This window comes from Orycteropus afer, unplaced genomic scaffold (assembly GCF_000298275.1).
Source record: "Orycteropus afer afer isolate SDZICR_OR568_19922 unplaced genomic scaffold, OryAfe1.0 scaffold00101, whole genome shotgun sequence".
NCBI lineage: Eukaryota > Metazoa > Chordata > Mammalia > Tubulidentata > Orycteropodidae > Orycteropus > Orycteropus afer.
Window position 1 is genome coordinate 1,798,574 of NW_006921688.1, and position 23,960 is coordinate 1,822,533.

Genomic DNA, 23,960 nt, shown 5'->3' on the forward strand with positions numbered 1-23,960 from the left:
CAGGAAAATGCCTTAGGCACTATGCTACCAGAGCTCCTCCATGACATCTTGAGGGAGTGTTAATTGTCCTCATTCTGCCTGCCTACTCTTGAGTGAAGGACAGGAGCAGCATGAGGGTATTAAGGGTGCTGCCATGAACCTTGTCTGCTTCCTAGGTAGTTGTCTAAGGCACACCATGAAAAATAAGAAAGAACAAAATGTATTTTGGTCAAAGTTTTCAGATTATGTAAATATTTAGATTTCAATTCATCATAAACATGTTCTGAAATAGATTTTCGTGAAGCAAGATGAGATAGATGACATGGAAGTAAGTGGCCAAGGCTGGCCCTTGAAATAAGCGAGAAGTATCCAAGGCGTTGGAAGAACTTTGCCAGAGGTGAGGGAGAGTACTCTGAACCATAATAGCTTGTCACTTCTCAAGCTCACGGCTGGAAACAACATCTGGTCCTTGGATAGAGCCACTGGTTATTGCTGCTACTACTTGAGTTCAAAGGTTTTTTTTTTTTTTAATCAATTATTATCTAAGCTTTGTGAACAAATTTCTGTTTTAGGTCAACCACTGAATGGGAACTGGGGAGGCCTGGGAGGAATAGGAAGGGAATCCTTGTTTTTCAGTCAATAGAAAAACTATTAAGGACAAATAACTGTGGATCATGCCAAAAGACATTAAGCATGCTATCTGTCTTACATAGAGACTAAGTGACATCTAATAGTTTAAAGAGATTTCATTACTGCTTCTAATTGAAATAAATGGTCCAATGCACTCTGAAAAGCTTACTGTTCCGTTTCCATAAAGTTATAAATATGAACAAAATCAGACCTGTATCGCTTGGAATATAGCTGAAAGATAAGGGGAGTCATTCGCATGCGTTCTCTGGGACCAAATCATAAGGAGCAGACTATCTGAATTTTAAGAAGTTTCCTTTGGTTATGCTGTAACTTTATAAGAAGACTAGCATGTATCATTTTTAGCAACCCCCCCATTTTTACAACATTATTTGAAGTCACAGTCATGTAGGAGTCCATAGTAATCATTTATTTTCTTGATTCCTTCTTGAGTTTTAAAGCATGTAATAATTAAATGATTTAAATAAAGATTAAATTGCAATTTTAAAGTATTCACTTTCAATAAAAATATTTCTGTGAAGCAGAATATGCATTTATCAAAGTAAAATATTTCCCTGCAGTTTCTACTCTGTTTCACCAAATACTCAACACGAAAACGTCAAGTGGTGACATAAAAGTAAACGAATTGGAGTATCTGAAGTTTTCTTTCTTCTTTTTTGCAACTCATGGTGCTATCACTGTTTCAGATCCACTACTCAACACTGGAGTACGCAGAACCACCAGGAGGTATAACTACCTCACGCTCTTACAACCACGTTTGCAAATCGAGGGCCAGCTCTATAACCAGTAGTTTCTGAATTCACTTCTATGTAGAATATAATGCTTATTAAAGGAAAAGTAGTCAGATATGCTAATCTGAGGCTAATATGCACACTATAAAAGCACAACAGTAACTGTAGCAATTAGAATTTAGGTCAACAAAGATTTTTTCAGGAGTGTTTTATCACTGACGTTGTTTAAAACTGGAGGGAGGGAATGTTGAAAATAGGAGAGTGAGTTTTTAGTCGTTTCTTTTTTTTCTATTTTTAAACACCTCTTATTGCTTGCACTTGGGGTGAATCCTTCCCTTGACCTTTGCAAACATAAAATGTATTCTTTTAGTTCAAGAAAAGTTTTTTTCTTCTGTAAAATAGTCCCAGTTTCTACCTCTCAGAGTTGTGGTAAGAGTTAAATGAGATCATATATATTAAATTGCTTTGTAAATTCTGAATGAACTTTACAGATGTAAGGTGTTCTTATGGATAGTGAATGAATCATGATGCTTGTAATAAAGTTTAAAGCAGAATAAAATTTCTGATGGAAAATAAATACTCAATTGAGGAAATGTAGATAACACAGCAGCATACAAATAAATTAAAAACAGCTGGTATTAGATTTTTCATCATTGCACTAAAAAAACCCAAAACAAACAAACAAACAAAACTCACTGCCATCAAATTAATTGCGACACATAGTGACCCCTCCTTGGGTTTCTGAGATGGTATCTTTGTGGAAGTAGATTGCTTAATCTTCCTTCTGAGAAGTGACTGGTGGATTTGAACTGCCAGGCTTCTGGTTATCAGTCAGATACTTTAGACACTACGCCATTATATAGTTCTTTGAAAAACATTTCTACTTAGTGATTGAGGTCTTAAAAGCTTGTGAGTGGTCAACTAAGGTGCAGCTATTGGCCTGTCCCCATCTGGAGCAAAGAAGAGTGAAGGAAATCAAAGATACAAGGAAAAACTTAGTCCAGAGAACTTACAGAGCATGTGAACCCCAGCCTGTAGGACCCTGAGACCGGAAGAACTAGATGGTGCCCAGCTGCCTCTGCTGTCCACTCTGAAAGGGATCACAGTGGGAGGTTCTGGCTAGAGGGAGAAAAATGTGAAGCAAAACTCAAAATCATAGAAAAGACTAGACTTACATGACAAAGACTGATAGAAACCCCTAAACTAGGGCCCTAGATACCCTCCAAGCCTGGGCCTGAACTCCCCCTGTGGCTCAGCTTTCAGCCAGGTGGTAGACAGGCCTCTAGGGTGAACAGTACCACCAGGGAGGTAGGCACTCATTAGAACAGTCAACCTTGTGAAATCTGAAGGGTAGCATCCAAAGCAGAGATAAAGAGCAAAGTTTAGAAGGCAGAAAGGGATAGGAAAGAAGGATGAGTGGAAATGGGAAATACAAAGAGGAAGCAGGAGGTGTACTCTTCCATTGTGGGGACGGCAGTGAATGTCACACAACACACTGTGCATGAATTGTTGAATGGAAAACCAATTTGCTCTGAAAACTTTCACCCAAATCACAGTAAAGCAACTCATTTATGTGTAAGTATATTTGTGTTGTACATACACACACAATATAAATATTTAAATGTACCACATTTCTGTGGTTAGGGGTAAGACTGCTCCAGTGTCAGCAGTTAGCACTAGAGAAATATCTCTAAAAGTAAGAATTGCACGTTTGTCACGCTTTATAATTATGTATTGCCTGTTCATGGAATTTACCATTTTTTTTCCCTACTGGTGTTAGACTATTTTTAGATACCAAGAGTCCTCTGTATATTATTGTTTTGTGTGATATACTACATGTATTACATATTATTGATCTTATAGGTTATAAACATTTTTCTAGAATGTAGTTTACAGTAGAATTTTAAGGTGTTTTTAATTTTGATACTCAAAATTTAAAAACTTTTATGTATTCTACTATATTAGTATTTTTTAAAGGGATTTCTTTCAAACAGGAATGTAGAGATTAGAGCCTTTTAGTTTTCTATCCCTGATGCAACAGATTATCACAAGCAAAGTGGATTAATATGACACAGAGTTTATTTTCTTACACATCTGGAGGTTAGGAGTTCAAAATCTGCCTCACTAAGGGCTAAAGTCAAGGCATTGGAAGGGTTCTTTTTAGAGGTTCTGAGGGGACAGTTTATTTTCTTGCTCTCTTGAGCTTCTAGAAGCCTCCCACATTCCTTGGCTGGTGGCATCTTCCCTGTATATCACTTGAGCTTCTTGCTTCCAGTGTTACTTCTCTTTCTCTGACTGTGAACCTTTAGCCTCCCTCTTACAGAGACCCTTGTGGTTGCACAGAGCCCTTCTGGATGATGCAGAGTACTCTGTCTATCTCATGATCCATGATCAACATTTCTCATGCCGGAAGAACTGAAGAAAAAAATTCAAGCCCTGAGTTGCAATATTGAAGGATTCTGTGGAAAAAAATAAATATTGAACAAAGCAGGAAGCATTAAAAGAAGATGAAAGGAATACACAGAGTTACTTTACCAAAAAGACTTGATTGATGTTCATCCATTTCAGGAGGTGGCATATGATCAAGTACCGGTGGTATTGAAGGAAGGAGTCAAAGCTGTTCTGGAGGAATTGGCAAAAAACGAGGCTCCAGGAATTGACAGAATGCCATTGAGATGTTTCAGCAAATGGATGCTCCGCTGGAGGAACTTACCCGTCTGTGCCAGGAAATTTGAAGATAGCTACCTGGCCAACTGACTGGAAGAGATACGTATTTGTACCCATTCCAAAGAAATGTGATCCAACAGAATGTGGAAATTATCAAACGATATCATGTATCACAAAACCAAACCAAATTCATTGCCATTGAGTCGATTCCCATTCATAGTGATCCCCCTTTGGGTTTCCGAGGTGGTAAATCTTTACAGAAGTAGATTGCCCAGTCTTCTTTCTGTGGAGTGGCTGGTGGGCTTGAACCACCAGCTTTCTGGTTAACAGTAAAATGCCTTAGACACTACACCACACAGGCAAATCAAATTTTGCTGATGATAATTCCAAAACTGTTGCAGCAGTATATTGACAGGAAAAATCCAGAAATACAAGCAGGAGTCAGAAGAATGGGGATATCATTGCTGATGTCAGATGATCTCGGCTGAAAGCAGGGAATACCAGGAAGATGTTTACCTATGTTTTATTGGCTATGCAAAAGCATTCAACTGTATGGATCATAACAAATTATGGATAACACTGAGAAGAATGGGAATTCTGGAACACTTACTTGTGCTCATGAGGAACCTGTACATAGACCAGAAGGCTGTTGTTCGAACAGCACTAGGGGATATTGCATGGTTTAAAATCACGAAGGGTGTATATCAGGGTTAGATCTTTTTAGCATACTTAATCAATCTGTATGCTGAGCAGCGAATCCAGGAAGCTGGACTATATAAAGAAGACCGTGACATCAGTATTGAAGGAAGGCTCATTAACAGCATGTGACATGCAGACAATACAACTTTGCTTGCTGAAAGTTAGGATGACCTGAAGCACTTACTGATGAAGATTAATGACTACAGTCTGCAGTATGGATTACACCTTAACATAAAGAAAAGAAAAATACACAAAACTGGACCAATAAGCAGCATCTCATGGAGAAAGGTTGAAGGAGTCAAGAATTTCATATTACTTGATTCCACAATAAACTCCAATGGAAGCAGCAGTCAAGAAATCAGATGATGTATTGCACTGGGCAAAGCTTCCGCAAAAGACCTCTATAAAGTGCTGAAGAGAAAAGATGTCTCTTTGAAGACTGAGGTGTACCTGACCCAAGCCATTGCTATTTTCACTGGCCTCGTGCATGTGAAAACTGGAAAATGAGTAAGGAAGACTGAAGAAGAGCTGATGCTTTTGAGTTATGGTATTGGCGAAGAATTGGGAGCTCTGGTAGCATAGTGGCTAAGACACTTGCCTGCTGACCAGACGGCTGGCGGTTCAAACCCACCAGCCACTCCTCGGAAGGAAGGTTGGGCAATCCTACTTCCATAGTGATACTGCCTCGGAAACCCAAGGAGGGGTCGCTATGAGTCGGGTTTGACTCGACGGCACATAACAACAACAACAACATTGGCGAAGAATACCATGGACTGTCAGGAGAACTAAAGAACTATCCCAGAAAAAGTGCAGCTGGAATGTTCCTTGGAAGTGAGAATGGCCAGACTGGGTCTCTCCTTGGTCATGTTGTCAGAAGGGACCATTCCCCGGAGGATATCATGCTTGGTAAACTAGGGGTTCAGCAAAAAAGGGGAAGACCCTCAACAAGATGGATTGACATAGTGGCTGCAACAATGGGTTTAAGCATAGCAAGTATTTTGAGGCTGGCACAGGACCGGGCAGTGTTTTGTTCTGTTGTACATAGGTTCACTATGAGTCGAAGCCGACTTGACAGCACCTAACAACAACAACATCAACACCAACAACAGTATTTTCTGCTTCTTAAGGCTGTCATGAGGATTCAGTGAGGCAATAGATCCTTTAATACTTGACATACAGTAATCACTCAAGGCATCTGAGCAACACTTATGTTGTTTGCCGTCGAGTCAGCCCTGACTCATAGCGACCCCTCCTTGGGTTTCTGAGGCAGTATCACTGCGGAAGTAGGATTGCCCAACCTTCCTGCCGAGGAGTGGCTGGTGGGTTTGAACTGCCAGCCTTCTTATAGTATTAGAAATAATTTTATCATGAAGTTTTTTGTCTTTAATTTTTTTTTTTTTTCTTGTTCAGGATATACATAGCAGAACCTACACCACTTCAACAATTTCTACATGTACGATTCAGGGACGTTGTGAAATTATTCTTAATATGAAGAACCTTATCTTAAATTATTTCATGTCCTTGCCATCTACTGAGTTGTTTTTTCCTTCATAATTTGAAGCATCTCTTTAAATAATCACATCAATGATGACAACTTTTTTTTGCCTGTGTTATCTATTGAAAATATTTTGCTCAATTTTCATTTGCTTTGTAGATTTTTCTTTTTATTTTTTTAAAATAGAAAAGTATAGTTAATCTGTCATTATATTTGAGATCTTTTATTCTTATAAGCTCCTTCTCCAGTTCGAAATCAGTAAATATTTATTTATACTTTCTATTTTTTATGCTTTAATTTTTGTATTTATCTGAAATTTAATCCATCTGATCCATCTGAAATTTATTTTGGTACCTGGTATAAGGTAACACGTCAATGCTGTTGTTGTCTGAGCAACTACTTATACCAAAAATCGTCTAAATAATCCTTTCCTTCCCCATTGGTCCACATACTACCTGAAAAAAACCCATTGGTGTTGAGTTTACTTTGACTTCTAGCACACATCCAGGACACAGAAGAACTGCCCCATAGGGTTTCCAAGATTGTAATCTTTAAGAAAACAGACTACTACATCTCTCTCCTGCAGAGCCACTCGTGGGTTTGTTGCTAGCAGCTGAGTGCTTTAACCAGTATATTACTAGGGCTCCTTACATACGTATTACATCATATTTTAACTTTCAAAGCTTTTATGTTGACCTTCATTATTCCACATGAACTTCACGATAGTTTTAAATTTCCCTAAGAAAAATTCCTGTTGGGATTTTGTTAGGAGTAAAACTTTACATTAATCTTGAGTGAATCATTATATTTGCATTACGCAGTCTCCCTGATCTGGTTATTTTAGGGTTCTCCATTTAAGCAGCTCTTTCATATTTTTAAATAAAGTTTAATTATTTTCTTTATATACTTACTGTTAAGATTATTCTTTTATACTTTACATTTTTATTACTTTAAATGGAATCACTTGTCATCTTACTATTAATATAATATAGAAATAGATTTTAATTTTTGTATATTTACTTCATTATGAACATTTAATTGGACTTTACACACATATTTTATAGATATTTGTATTACAGAAACAGGGTATTTTTATCCTCTACTTTCTAGTGAGTATAGCTCTTATTTCTTTGTTCTGGTTTTATTGTATTAGCTAGAATATACTTACAAAACCAGTTGCTATCCAGTCAATTCCAATTCACAGCGACTGCATGTCTCTCTCTCTCTCTATACATATACATGTATGTGTATACACACAAACACACACACATATACATAAACAAAAAACCAAACTCACTGCCATCGAGTCTTACCCGACTCATAGTGACCCCTCCTTGGGTTTCCGAGGCGGTATCACTATGGAAGTAGATTGCCCAATCTTCCTTCCGAGGAGTGGCTGGTGGGTTTGAACCTCCAGCCTTCTGGTTAGCAGTCAGGTGCCTTAGGCACTGTGCCACCACTATATGTGTGTGTATGTGTGTATGTGTGTGTGTGTATGTATGTATATATATAGTTATATATATATATATATAGTTATATATATGTATGTATAGGAGCTCTGGTAGTGTAGTGCCTAAGGCACCTGACTGCTAACCAGAAGGCTGGCGGTTCAAACCCCCTGGCCACTCCTCAGAAGGAAGATTGGGCAATCTACTCCTGTAGTGAAACTGCCTTGGAAACCCAAGTAGGGGTCACTGTGAGTCAGGTCAGACTGGAAAGCATGTAACAACAACAACAACAATATATATATGTATCAATATGAAACAAAAACTCACTGCCATTCGGTTGGTTCCAACTCATAGCAACCACTTTTGGGTTTCCAAGGCTGTAAATCTTTACAGAATTAGATTGCCCCATCTTTCTTCCATGGAGTGGCTGGTGGGTTTGAACCACTGACCTTCTGATTAGGAGTCAAATGCTATAGAGTTTTTAGAAGTGTTAAATAATAATAGTAATTAGCCATTCTTGTCTTATTTCCAATTATAATGAAAGTGCTTCAAGTATTTTACTATTATCTTGTCATTGGCTGTCAGTTCAGCATAGTCCATGATGTTAAGAAAGCAGTCTTCTTTTCCTAATTTTGTAGAAATATTTATTGAGAATGGATATCAAATTCTGTTAAATGTCTTTTTGGCAGTTTAAAAGTAATGGAGAGTTTTTTTTTTTTTTATGGGACCTAACGTTGTCCTGTGCTATATTAATAGATTTCCTAATACTAAATCATCCTTCCGTAGCTGAGATGAAATCAAAAAAGGAAATGATATCTTTTTAAACCACCTCAGTGTGAGATGAGGAATTTCTAATAATCTTACTCATAGATTATTATTACACCCCTTTGCATGCTCCAGCTTTTCTTTGATGAGTCATGTCTGGCATGTATCTTCAGTTTTGTATCCATTTCTTCAGTTTACTATCATGATATTATGGCTGGCTTCTTGCCAGTAGCTTTTGGAAGTTGTAGTCTCTGTCTAGACAGGAACCAGAGGCAGTGACCACAGTGAGATGTGGGGAATTGCACCCAGCTGCTCAAAGGCAAGAGCCACCTAGTTAAGGGCAATGGTTTAGTTTTCTGGTGTGTTCAAACATTTCGCTCTTAAACTAGAGGGCAGACTCCAGTGGGACCTAGGGGTTAACTTGAATCACTTTTGGTTTTACTGTTTTCACAGCAAAGATGGACTTTTTTTCTGTGCCATTCAAAAAATTCTTCTCAAATTCTGGAATTCTTCTCCCTTGTCCCCCGCTTCTTCCACTCACTCCCCTCCAGCAGTAGTCAGCTCCCTTCCAGTTTCCTTTACACCCCAGGCCATCTAGGAGACATTACCTATAGATGGTGTTGGCCTGGTACCTTTGTAATAGAAATGCAAGTGTCATTCATCTTAATTTGAATCTTCGGTTTCCCATAAAAATAGAAGCCCTATATGTAGCAAAGATAACTGGGAAAACTCTGTAAGAAATATAAGTTTAGCAAATACATAATTTATATTCAAATATTTATTTAGAGGATATTTTCAAAGGTCATCGAAACAAGGATTGAAAATGGGGTATAGGAACAATTTGTTTCTAGAGAAGATACCTCCATCAGAGGCTGAATTCAGCTGAGTTTGCTCAAATGGACACCCAATACTTCCCAAGCTAACCATCAATCATGCAATAGAGATGCAGTCACTTTCAGGCAACCAAGTATCAGAAGGGAGTGGAGCGCTGCTGTGTTATCAAACGCTCCCCTGGGAAGCTCTTCATTGACAAAAGTACAACTGCATGAAGTAGAGCAAGATTTTCATGACCAGACAGCACTAAAGCTATAGATGATCGTTATGAAGGGAAAATATTTCACATAAAGAAACCACTAGGCAATTCTTAGGGCTTGCTTCCTACAGGATCCTGGCAAGGAGAAAACTAGTTCCACCTAACTGTGCAAGAAAAATTGGTAATTTGGTAAGATGTTAACTACATTCAAGGTCAGTGTTCTGGTCCCTTCCACTTTCAAGCATCCAAAGAAAGGATGGGGTCTGTTCCTGTCTGGAATCATACAAACCCACTGAATCTCCCTGGCTTGTCCAGGAGGAAATAAATTCAGGATATGCACGTTGCATCCATTATAGATTAGAGTTGAGCCAGAGGGTATGCAAAGTAATTTACTCTTTTGAGACCTACTTCATTACACAGAGGTGGTGGAGATTTGGACTTAGGCTGGTGACATTAACTTTGAATTTTACTGCAGTGTCATTTTAAATCAGAGATTTTACTACCACTTCTTGGTATGGTAATTTGGGTCAGTATATTTGTCTTTGTTAATATGATCCCTTATATTGATACACTTGCCTTGAAACTCCAAGTAAAATGAAATCCCTGACAACTTCAATATATTCTCTGTTTATCATGATGTTGCTTATTGGTCCAGTTGTGAGGATTTTTGTTTTCTTTATGTTGAGGTGTAATCCATGCTGAAGGCTGTAGATTTAGCTCTTGATTAGTAAGTGTTTCCAGTCTTCTTCACTTTCAGCAAGCAAGGTTATGTCATATACATATTGTAAGTGGTTAATGAATCTTCCTCCATTCCTGACACCACATTCTTCTTCATTTAGCCCAGCTTCTCAGACTATTTGCTCAGCAAATTGAGTAAGTGCAGTGAAAGGATACAGCCCTCATGCACAGCTTTCCTGATTTTAAACCATGCACTATTCTCTTGTTCTGTTTGAACAACTGCCTCTTTGTATATAAGTTCCCCATGAACACAATTTTGTTGTTGTTGTTATTAGGTGCCATTGAGTTGTCTCTGACTCATAGCAACCTTGTCCACAGCAGAATGAAACACTGCCTGGTCTTGCACCCATTGATACAGCCACTGTGTCAGTCCATCTCATTGAGGCCCTTCCCCTTTTTTGTTGACCCTCCACTTTACCAAGCATGATATCCTTCTCTGGGGAATGGTTCCTTCTGATAACATGACCAAAATAGGTGAGACTAAGTCTGACCATTCTCGCTTACAAGGAACATTCCAGCTGCACTTCTTCCAGGACAGATTTGTTAGTCCTTTCAACACTCCATGGTACTCTTAGCGTTCTTCTCCAACACCACAACTCAAAAACATCAACTCTTCTTCAGTCTTCTGTATTTGTTGTCCAGCTCTCGCATGTATAAGAAGCAATTGAAAATACCATGGCTTGGGTTAGGTGCACCTTAGTCTTCAAGGAGACATCTTTGCTCTTCATCACTTGAAAGAGGTCTTTTGCAGCAGATTTGCCCAATGCAGTATGTCGTCTGATACCTTGACTGCTGCTTCCATTGGTGTTGCTTGTAGAACCAAGTAATATGAAGACCTTGACAACTTCATTCTTTTCTACATCCATCTTGAAGCTGTTCTTTGGACCAGTTGTGAGGATTTTTGTTTTCTTTATATTGAGGTGTAATCCATACTGCAGACTGTAGTCTTTAATCTTCATCAGTAAGTGCTTCAAGTCATCCTCACTCTCAGTGAGCAAAGTTGTGTCATCTGTGTATCGCAGGTTGTTAATGAGCCCTCCTCCAATCCTGATGCTGTGTTCTTCTGCATATAATCCAGCTTCTCAGATTATTTGCTCAGCATAAATATTGAATGAGTATGGTGAAAAAACACAACCCTGATGCACTCCCTTCTTGATTTTAAACCATGCAGTATACTCTTGTTCTGTTCGAACAACAGCCTCCTGATCTATGTACAGGTTCCTTGAGTGTTCTGGAATTCTCATTCTTCTCAATGTTATCCATAATTTGTTATGATCCACACAATTGAGTGTTTTTGCATAGTCAATAAAGCATAAATAAACATCCTTCTGGTATTCTTTGCTTTCAGCTAAGATCCATCTGACACCAGCAATGATATCCCTTGTTCCATGTCCTTTTCTGAATCCAGCTTGTATTTTTTGAAGCTCTCTGTCAGTATACTGCTGCAACTATTTTTGAATTATCTTCAGTAAGATTTTTCTTGCATGTGATAGTAATGATAATTGTTCAGTAATTTCCACATTCTATGGGATCACTTTTCTTTGGAATGGGTATAGATATGGATCTCTTCCAGTTAGTTGGCCAGGTAGCTGTCTTCCAAATATCTTGGCATAGACGAGTGAGTGCCTTCAGCGTGGCACCCATTTGTTGAAACATCTCAGTGGGTGTTCTGTCAATTCCTGGAGTCTTGTTTTTCGCCAATACCTTCAGTGCACCTTCAACTCCTTCCTTCAATACCATTGGTTCTTGATCATATGCCACCTCCTGAAATGGATGAACATTGACTAGTTCTTTTCAGTACAATGACTCTGTGTATTCCACCCATCTTCTTTTGATGTTTCCTGCATCATTCAGTATTTTGCACATAGAGTCTTTCAGTATTGCAATTCGAGGCTTAACTTTTTTCCTCCATTCTTTCAGCTAGAGAAATGCTGAGTGTCTTCTTCCCTTTTGGTTTTCTAACTCCAGGTCTTTGCACATTTCGTTATAATAATTGACTTTGTCTTCTCAAGCTGCTGTTTGAAATCTTTTGTTCAGTTCTTTTATCTTGTCATTTCTTCCATTTGCTTTAGCTACTCTCTGCTCAAGGGCAAGTTTCAGAGTCTCTTCTGACATGCATTTTGGTCTTTTTTTTCTTGCTTATCCTTTTAATGACTTCTTGCTTTCTTCGTGGCTGATATACTTGATGTTTGTACTTTTCTCAAGACAGATTTTTTGTTCTTCTGAAGGTCCATGATGTATTCAGTATTCTTTACCATCATTAACTCAAAGGCATAAATTTTTCTTCAGTATTCCTTATTCATTGTGCAGCTTTCCCACGCGTGTGAGGCAATTAAAAATACTATGATTTGGGTAATGTCTACCTTAGTCCTCAAAGTGACATCTTTGCTTTTTGACACTTTAAAGAGAGAGGTCTTTAAAGTACAGTACTTAATGATACAATTTAGCACAATTTAGTATTCTGAAATTGCCATTCTTCACAATGTTATCTGTAATTTGTTAGGATCCACACAGGCGTTTGCATAGTCAATAAAATACAAATAAACATCTTTGTGGTATTCTCTGCTTTCATCCAAGATCCTTCTGACATCAGCAGTGACATCCCACATTCTACACTGACTCGACAGCACATAACAACAACAACAACTCTCCCTCTTCTGAATCTGACTTGAATTTCCAGCAGTTCCTTATCAAAATACTGCTGCAACCTTTTTGAATTATCTTTTTTACAGTTATCACGGTCAAAATTTTACTTGCATGTGATATTAATGATATTTTTCAGTAATTTCCACCTTCTGTGGATCATCTTTCTTTAGAATGGGCACCCATATGGATCTCTTCCAGTTGATTGGCCAGACAGCAGTCTTACAAATTTCTTAGCATAAGTGAGTGAATGTCTCCAGTGCCCAGGAAGCAGTGCCAACAATCAACAGCTATGGGAGCAATAGTCAAATCAAATGACTATGTATTTGGCAAATCTGCTGCAAAAGACCTCTCTCTTTAAAGTGTACACATTACCCAAATCATAGTATTTTTAATTGCCTCACATGCATGTGAAAGCTGCACAGTGAATAAGGAAGATTCTAGAAGAATTGATGCCTTTGAATTATGGTGTTGGTGAAGAATATTGAATATATCGTGGACCTTCAGAAGAACAAAAAAATCTGTCTTGAGAATAGTACAGCTAGAATGCTCCTTACAAGTGATGATGTAGACTTTGCGTCATGTACTTTGGATGTGTTACAGGAGCTCTGGTAGCATAGTGCCTAAGGCACTTGACTGCTAACCAGAAGGCTGGTGGTTCAAACCCACCAGCCACTCCTCGGAAGGAAGGTTGGGCAATTCTACTTCTGTAGTGATACTGCCTCGGAAACCCAAGGAGGGGTCGCTATGAGTCGGGACCAACTTGACGGCAAATAACAACAACAACAACAAGCTGCTGGAGAAGGACATCATATTTGGTAAAATAGGGGGCCGGTGAAAAAGAAGAAGACCCTCAATGGATGGATTGCAGCGGCCGCAACAGTGGGCTCAAACAAAGCAACGATCATGAGGATGGTGTATGACTGGGCAGTGTTTTCTTCTGTTGTATGTAGGCTTGCTATGCATTGAAACTGCCTCTATGGCTCTTAACAACAACAGCCTTGAAATGATGATGAATCAAGTAGTCTGATCTTAGGATCATTAATGAAATCTGTGTTGCAAATATTTGCTTGAACTACTGAGCTGCATTAGAACTGCTTTGTGACAGAAAGTATAATGTTCTGGATTCCGATCCGCCCAACCTTGCTGTTTTTGGATGGACATGGTCAAGTATATTAAAAGTGATTTGCAGGGACATGGGGAGAGTGATGGTAATCTTTTGAAAATAAGCGAATAGAAACCTCAAGAAGAGCTCCTGAACAGTAACATCACTCTCTATTCTAAAAGCCTTTTCACTGTGCTTTGATTTCAGTAGTTGTGAAAATTAGGCTTATTGTGAATTCAGCCTTGTGTTAATTAGTGATGGTTATGTTTGATTTTCCTCTTTGCATCTGGAGGATACTTCTTTTCTTGCTTGACCTTCTCTTCACCCTCCTTAGGAGTTTAGAAAGCTGACATATTATTTTCCATCCCCACCTAGAATCTACCTTTTTAATCATACTTGCACAAGTTGGGAGAAGCTGCCTGTGGTTGGTAGCCTCTTCAGATATTGTATAAGGAAATAGCTTTCAAATCTGCATAATCGTCATCATCATAATCACAGTGATCATGGTTTTTATTTATTATTACCTTTTAAGATAGCTTTACCACATTATCTCATTCATTTCCCATAATAACAGGCCACTGAGGTAGATGTTATTTTTGTCCTTCCTATTTTATGGATGAGGAAAATGAGGCTTAAAGAGCTTAAGCAAGTTGCCCAATGTCACACAGTTATTAAGTCTCATTAGAAAACCAGGTGTGCTGACCTAGAGCCCATGGTCTTTAGCTCTGTGTGATGCAGTTTAAAAGCAGTGACTTTTCAGATTTGTCAGTTGCCTCTCCTTCTATTAGTGGAAAATAGGTGTGGGGTAGGGAGTGGAAATGTTCAATATTTCAGTATTTTTTAAAAAAATTCTAATAAGATACTAATTAGTTTAAATTTCAAAGGCATCATGATAGAATGAACTTGTATTTTACATTTGATTTAAGACAGGGAAATTTCCTTCATTCTTTCACATGTATTATAAATATATAAATACTCATCTACAAAAAGAGACCAAAAAAGAAAATCATGTATAAATTAAATCATACCAATTTGGTAACAGAAGCTTGTATTACAACTTGAGCTTTCCATTGTCTGGTACCACGTTTAATTATAAGATGACCACATTATAGGGCTCAGTTACTAAGTATTATTGCCACTGTGCTGCATATTATGCAGAGCAAATGTTGCATCTGTTTGGTTAACTCTTCAGGGGTACTTACCCGATAGAGTCTTTGCTAAATTCATAGCTTGTTATTTTAGTTTATGGTAAGTTCTTAAGATCCAAGACTTACTTTCTTTTATATAAGATGGAGAATAATATAGGAACCAGGCATTTAATAAAATGATTCTTTTCTTGCTCTGAATACTTCTAGAAGTTATTTTGAGTTGCTTTCATAGCCTCCAGGACAGTTTCTGAGTATCTGTAATGGCATATTAGGCATGTGAGGGAGGATTTGGAAACAGTTGAAAGTCCTTTCTGTGGGTAAGTTAGCTAGCGGGCAGTCTATATTTAGTTCCAAATTCAAAGCAATCAGATTAAACAAAAATGTGACCACAAAGTGACGAGGCTGACTTTCTTAGGTATGAGTGTTTCCAGGAGAATTGTTTTTTATTAATTTCTTGATCACATATGTGGCTCCATTGTTGTAATAGGTGTAGTCTCTCAACAAAAATTACTTTAAAGACACTTGCATATATGTCTCATTTTATTTATATAAAAAATGTGCGTAATCATTTGTAGTCTGTATCCTGTTTGCTTAAATTCATGTATTTTAATGGTCTTATTTTCCTACTAAAATTAAGAATAAATACCTAAAATTTGGTGAGTAACAGTTATAAAATTGGGCAAGTGGGATCCCTTCTCAGCCAAGCTTGTAGGAGAGGGGATTACCCTATTCTGAAGAACTACATTTTGTACAGTGACAGTAAAGATGCTCTGTTATCTGTGAGGGGCATACATATTTGAGTAATAGGCCAAAGAAACCATAAGATCATTTGAGTGTGATACTCATATTGAATGGTGGCTTCACAGTGTCTGAAAAAAGGAAAAGGGGATTTCAAAACAGCGAGAAAGCATTTGGTTATTCTATAATGACCTATAAGGTTAGTAACTTGTTTTAAATAATATGAAACTCCAGAATTCTGCTTTCACTCAGAGTGTTGACATCTGTAAGAAAACGTTGTTCCCACTTTAATAATGAGAAAAAAAGACATAATATATGAAATCATATATTTTTAAGCAGAGGACTGAAGTCTAGAGGCAGCCAAGTGGTTAGAATTTATTTGATTGGCAACTGGTTACTGGTTATGAACCATGATCATTGGTTATTACAGAGGCAAAATGATCCAGCTCCTTTGTTGTTGTTGTTGTTAAGTGCCGTCAAGTCGTTTCCGACTCATAGCGACCCCACGCACAGCAGAACGAAACACTGCCCGATCCCGCGCCAGCCCCACAATCCCTGCTATACTTGAGCCCATCATTGCAGCCACCGTGTCAATCCATCTCGTTGAAGGCCTCCCCCTCTGTCGTTGACCCTCCACCCTACCAAGCATGACATCCTTCTCCAGGGAATGGTCCCTTCTTACAACATGACCAAAATAGGTGAGACGAAGTCTGGCCATTCTTGCTTCCAAGGAGCATTCTGGCTGCACTTCCTCCAGGACAGATCTGTTAGTTCTTTTAGCAGTCCATGGTACTTTCAGCATTCTTCACCAGCACCACAACTCAAAAGCATCAACTCTTCTTCCGTCTTCCTTATTCATTGTCCAGCTCTCACATGCATATGAGGCGACTGGAAATATCATGGCTTGTGTCAGGCGCACCTTAGTCCTCAAGGAGATATCCTTGCTCCTCAGCACTTGAAACAGTTCCTTCGCAGTTGACTTTCCCAATGCTACACGTTGTCTAATGTCCTGACTGCTGCTTCCATTGGCATCGATTGTAGAACCGAGCAACGTGAATTCCTTGACAACCTCAATCTTCTCTCCATTGATTGTGATGCTGCTCATTGGTCCAGTTGTGAGGATTTTTGTTTTCTTTATATTGAGATGTAATCCATACTGCAGACTGTATTCTTCAACCTTCATCAGTATTCTTCAACCTTCAACCTTCACCAGCTCCTTTATCAGTCTGAATAAGAGAGAAACATTTGTCAATCAGTGTTAGGAGACACTGGTTACTGGCAGCATCCCTGACTGTGCTTGACTAATTCTCCTTCCTTACCAGGATCTGTCAGTTGATAAATGTATGTCCAGGTATAAAACACAACCAGGGAAGCCAGTATATCTTATGGAAAGTTAGATGGTTTTATTGTGGTGGTAAAACATCACTCTCAAAGCCAATCTTAAGTCCCAACCTTCTGGCCGTTATCCTTGGATGTATCACAGAGATCAGACCTTGTGGCTTTTTGACATTTCAGCGCTGTCACCTACATACCACACTCCTCCAGTGGCTGGCTATAAATGAATTCTGGGGCAGAGATCTGATATGATGACTGGGTCTGTTATGGTTTGGCTAAAAGACATGAACACATGATGGGGCAATGGGGAACAGTTTGCAGGGGAAAGGTTGTAAATTTAGGGTTGTGTAGACTTAGATTAGGAGATCTGGTGGCATAATGCCTAGATTTACTGAGTGTTATACTTTAATATTATTCCTCAGCTATTACTAATTCCTATTATAAGTACATTCACCGAATGTTTATTGAGCATCAGGTATGTGCAAATCACTGTTATATGAGGCATGCAAAGATAAATATGAATTGTGCTCTAATGGAATTTATTATCTGGAAAAATCTGTCTATCTTATCTATCTGTCTATTTTATCTATGTGTCTTATCTGTGACATTTTACATATATACATTCAGATTTACAGTTTATGTGTGACTGTATATATGTGTATGTGTGTATGCATGCATGTAATTAAATATATATAACATATTAATTAGCTTGATGTGATTGCCAAAAATGAAATAGAAATGAATCCTGTGGAACTTGAATTGGCTACTGAATGCTGAGTGCTGAGAGAATTAGACTGTTGTTTCCATAAGGATCTTGTCTGTAAACTTCTGTATATTCAGCACCTTGCTACGAATAATTGTTTGACAGCTTAAGCAAAAGTCTCAGAGGAAAGGAGATGCAAGGTATGGGTAGGTGGATGGTCCACAATGGGTAGTGGTGGAGGGCAACAGTGGTGTTACAGGTGTAAGAAGAAACAAAAGGTTGGGCTGGATTGTTGTGGATCCTGTCTGCAGGACTAATGAGATTCAGATTTATTCCTCTGACCTATCAAATATATTTGACCTGCATAGTTATCTAATCCAACTGAGTTTATAAAGCTCCTTCACAATTCTACCATTCTTTGATTTCCTTCCCATTTTCTCTCTCGGTAGTTCCTCATCTCTTCATCTACATGCACCCCTTTTACTGTATCCCACCCTGCTGCCTCCATCTTCAGGGTTGTGTGGGAGATCCTTTGATACATTGCTCTACTGATAATCAATTTGTTTCCCTGTTTTTATTAATCAAAGGCATATAGTTTACTAAGAAGACTAGATACTGAGAGAGGAAAGCAAGAGTTACCAGACTAACCAGTATCCATGCATTGCTATCAAGTCCACTCCAAGTCATGATGACCCCACGTGGGTCAGAGTAGAACTTTGCTGCATAGGGTTTTCAGTGGCTGAACTTCCGGGAGTGGGTCAGTAGGCCTTTCTTCTGAAGTGCCTCTGGGTAGACTTGAATCTCAGCTTTTTGCTTAGTAGCCTAGTGCGTTGCTTGTGCCACCTAGGGACTCCCATTACCAGGCTGAGGTGATGCAATTCCAGCCCAACATTAAGAGTGAATGTGGAGGATGAATGTTTGATTTCTCTCAGGCTTTAGAACTACTCAGAGATTCTCAAGGAGCCCTCATACATTTGCAAGTAGCCTGGCATTGCCCCCTTGGCACTCTCAGGACCAGGGTATTCCTGCAAGGGTTAAATATGTACTGAAAATTGCTGGCCTAGGACGTTACATCCACGCTATACTGGCTGACTTTGGAAGTCATGTTGTTGGGTGTTAAGTCAATCAGTGACATATGTGGTTGAAATATGAGCTTGAATCTAAGATTTAAAGTGGTCTTATTTTTCAAAAGGAGAGGAAACTAGATTTTTACCTTGTGAACATGATACCTTCTGAAGAGTTCAGCCTCTGCTAAATTCAGGAGATGTCCCTATCATGATAACTTTAAACCTTTCAAGACTGAATTTTTTTCTGCTTTGAATTTTTTGTTGAAACCACATGTTTTAAGTAATGGAAGTTATTTTGAATGAAATGAAAAACAAATTTGGAAGTAATAGGGATTTTTATACAATTAGTGGGACACATATCCCCCAAAAGGTCTCTGGTCCTGGAGTTGGTGGGACAAGGCCATTTCTTCAGACTTATGCAATTATACAGGCCCCCACCAGATGTCAACATACACTACAAGTGGGATACCAACTTCCCACTAAATCCCATAGGTGGAAAATGTAGGTGGGCATTGTATGTTCCATGAGTCTTGAAAGGATTAAGGAAGTTTGGAAAGTGTGCTCCTCAATCTACAGCACATTTGTGTGCCATTTGCTAGAGAGTAACTAAACAAATGTCAAACTATGCTGCTGATGACGTCATCCCAGGCTCACAAGTCAGATGACTCAGGCTCTGTGACTTTGGATCTGTGTGACCTCAATCAGATATCTTGACCTTTCTCCGCCATTATTTCCTTGTCTATAAGTTAAAGATAACAGTGTTTCTTACCTCATAGGATTGTTCTGAGGGTTAAATCAGAAATGCATATAAAACACTTACCACAGTACTTGGTGCATAGTAAGCATTCAGTAAGTTAATCTATTATGTATTAAATATTAGCTATAATTACAGATTATTTATAAGGTTTTCATTGGCCAGTTCTTTGAGAAGTGGATGGCCCTTTCCTTCTTCCGAGTCTTTCTTAGTCTGCAAGCTCTGTTGAAACCTGTCCACCATGGGTGACCCTGCTGTATTTGAAATACTGGTGGCATAGCCTCCAGCCTCACAGCAATAGGCAAGCCACCAGGGTACAACGAACGGACAGACAAGTGGTGGATCATCTGATGATTGCTTGACATTTCTCAAACTGAAAGAAGTGGAGAAAAATTCCAGCCTCAAGTTGCAATATTGAAAGATTCTATGGGAAAAATATTGAATGATGCAGTAAGCCTCAAAAGAAGATAGAACTAATACACAGCACTGTACCTAAAAGAATTGGTCAATGTTCATCCATTTCAGGAGGTGGCATATGATCAAGAACCAATGGTATTGAAGGAAGAAGTCAAAGCTGCACTGAAGGAATTGATGAAGAAAAAGCCTCCAGGAATTGATGGAATACCTATTGAGATGTTTCAACAAATGGATACCCTGCTGGAGACACTCACTCATCTATGCCCAAGAGATTTGGAAGACAGTTACCTGGCCAACTGACTGGAAAAGATCCATATTTGTACTCATTTCAAAGAAATGTGATCCCACAGAATGTGGAAATTATCAAACAATATCATTAATATCACATGCAAGTAAAATCTTGCTAAAGATATTTCAAAGACAGTTGCAGCAGTGGATTGACTGAGAACTCCCAGAAGCGCAAACTAGATTCAGAAGAGGATGTGGAACAAGGGATATCATTGCTGATGTCTGATGGATCTTAGCTAAAAGCAAAGAATACCAGAAAGATGTTTACTTGTGTTTTATTGACTATGCAAAAGCATTCGATTGTGTGGATCATAACAAATTATGGGTAACGTTGAGAAAAATGGGAATTCCAGAACACTTAATTGTACTCATGAGGAAACTGTACATAGATCAGGAGGCTGTCATTCGAACAGAACAAGGGAACACTGCATGGTTTAAAATCAGGAAGAGAGTGCATCAGGGTTGTATTCTTTCACCATACTTATTCAGTCTTCATGTGGAGCAAATAATACGAGAAGCTGGAGTATATGAAGATGTGGCATCAAGATTGGAGGAAGACTCATTGACAACCTGTGATATGCAGATGATACAACTTTCTTGCTGAAAGTGAGGATGACTTGAAGCACTTACTGATGAAGATTAAAGACTACAGTCTGCTGTGTGGGTTATGTCTCAACATAAGGAAAACCAAAATCCTCACAACTGGACCAATATGCATCATCACGATAAATGGAGAAAAGATTGAAGTTGTCAGGGATTTCATGTTACTTAGCTCCATAAACAACACCAATGAAAGCAACAGTCAAGACATCAGATGACATATTGCACTAGGAAAATCTGCTGCAAAAGACTTTTTTCAAGTGCTGAAGAGCAAAGATGTCCCTTTGAAGACTAAGGTGTGCCTAACCCAAGCTATGGCATTTTCCATCACCTTATACATGTGAGAGCTAGCACATGAATAAGGAAGACTGAATAAGAGTTAGTACTTTTGAGTTGTGGTGTTGGAGAAGAATGCTAAGTGTACCATGGACTGATAAAAGAACTAACAAATCTGTCCTGGAAGAAGTGCAGCTGGAATGCTCCTTGGAAGCGAGAATGGCTTCATCTCATCTACTTTGGTCATGTTGTCAGAAGGGACCATTCCCTGGAGAAGGATATCATGCTTGGTAAAGTGGAGGGTCAGGTCAGTGGAAAAAGGGAAGGCCCTCAACGAGCTGGAGTGACACAGTGGCTGCAATGATGGGCTCAGGTATAGAAAATATTGTGAGGCTGGCACAGGAGCAGATGGTGTTTCATTCTGTTGTACACAGGGTCATTATGAGTTGGAGCCGACTTGTTGGCACCCAACAACAGCAACAATATAATTAAAGATGGAAATAATGCGTCTGCTGATAGGCAGGTTAACAATAAATCTATTAACACAATACTAGTCTGTGCAGATATATTTATGTAAAATCAAGGAAACAGTTTTTCTCAAGTTGTCAATCATATTTCCAAATGTTTTAAAATATCCTAAATATTGTTCTTGTAACCCTGTTAGATAAAGTAAACTCTATTCTTTTCTACATCCCAGCATTATTCAATAATAACTTCTCTGGGCCTTAGTCCAACAAATTGACCGATACCAGTTTCAATGTCCTTTAGGTGTATTTATTTTTTATAATTGAACATTTTATTCTGTCAATGGTATAAACATTCATTGTCTTACTTATGAAGCATACATGACAATAGAGTTTCCTTTTTTTTTTTTTTTTTCCTGTTGTTAAGATGCAGAATGGTTTGGTGCTTTTATCTCTTCCTTGTAGGTTATTCATCGGAAGCCTCCAGGAGGTTTGCATAAAGGAAGTAGGGCACTCCTAGAAAATACTGAGTTAACTCATCAGTAATGATCTCTTGGACCTTTGTACGTGCTCCCTCATTCATCTCCACTTCAAAGTCAGGCAGTCTGTTGATGATTAATGCTTTTAATCACATTTGTTTTATATTAGAGGTTTTGAAATAGCTAATAAAATGGGTTGGGCACTTATAAATACTTTGTGATATAAGGCTATGTTTGAATATGGTCACTAATTCTTTCAGAATTTGCATTTTAAGAGTACAAACCGTAACTGAGATACTTCTGATTTGTATTGTGTGTTTAAAGGAATGAAGTGGTTGAAAAGAGTTTTTTAGTTTGAGAGAATATGTTAAAATATATGCAGCTGGGATTCTTAAGCATTTTTTTTTTATGGTGGTCTTTCTTTTTTTTGTCTTTAAAGTAGATTATTCTTTATAATATAAAGGAAGATATTTTTCTGATATTTAGTTATTCTTAAAACAAATCTATGAAGAGGTTTTGATATGGGAAGGGAAAAGGAAATATTTGTTGTATGTGTTTAAGATTTCTGTTTAGTCATAATTAACCTTATATTTTGAACTCTAAATAGGGATAACATTAAGAGGAATCACATTCATATTAGGTGAGCCGGTTTTCTCAGCAAGACAGTAACATACCACCAAGCTCTATGTGTGTGTGTATGTGCATGTGTGTGTATGTGTACATGTACACACATATACACACACACTTCATGTAATGGATGCACCTTTGTGGAGCAGGGTCTGTGTGTAGCATGTAGAAGGCAGGTGCAGACAGCTTTTTTCTCAGTGATGGGACATGTCAGTTCCAATTTCCTCTCTGCTGATCAGTACACAGTGAAGCAGCCCACGGTGCCCTCTGGGGCCCATCAGCTCCTTCCTTCCCCCTGCATCTTGGAGACATGCCACCAGCCCCAGCTCCTGCCATCTCAGCCACAACTGGCTTACACTTGTGGTTTTGTTTGTCTTTGTGGTCATTTTTGAGGTTTGTGCAATTAAAGTTAATAACCAGACAATCAGTGAGATGCAAACTTGAAGACAAAGTACTTCCTGTAAATGCTGAATGTCCAGGGCCGCACACTATGCAGAGTGGCTTGGGGTGGAGTTGAGAGGGCTGCCTGGTCAGGCCAGTGGTTCCCAGACACTGGGTGAAGGGCCCAGTGGCGTTTACATAATCAGCCTTCTTTGCAATTTCTTCCATTTGATCTCTTAATCTCTTTGTCTGAGAATTACAAAACCTTGATCCACAAATCCAAGTTAATCTAAGGTAACCTCTGAATCTGACATACTTTCACTTAGAATTAAGCCTCATTTAAAGTTGTAAACCCTTGTCTTGACTGTAGCACATTAGACAATATACTATTTATAAAACATATGCTTTTTTCCTACTATAAATCCCTTATGGCTTGAGAAGTCTATATAACTAAACCAGAATATGTATTTCAGTTATCACAGGATATTTAAACTTTCAGGGATTTAAAATAATAGATTTTTTTTCTGTCTGTTTTAGGGAGAAAAGACATAGTTTAGACTCTACAACCCTCAATATTTGTTGTAATCTTTGAGAAGAAGAGCTTTGATCTTATTTGTATTGTAAAGGCCCGTCCACATCTGAAATCTGAGTTGTTGTGGTGTGCCTTGGAGATGATTCCAACTCACAGGGACCCTACAGGACAAAGTAGAGCTGCCTCAGAGGGTTTCCTGG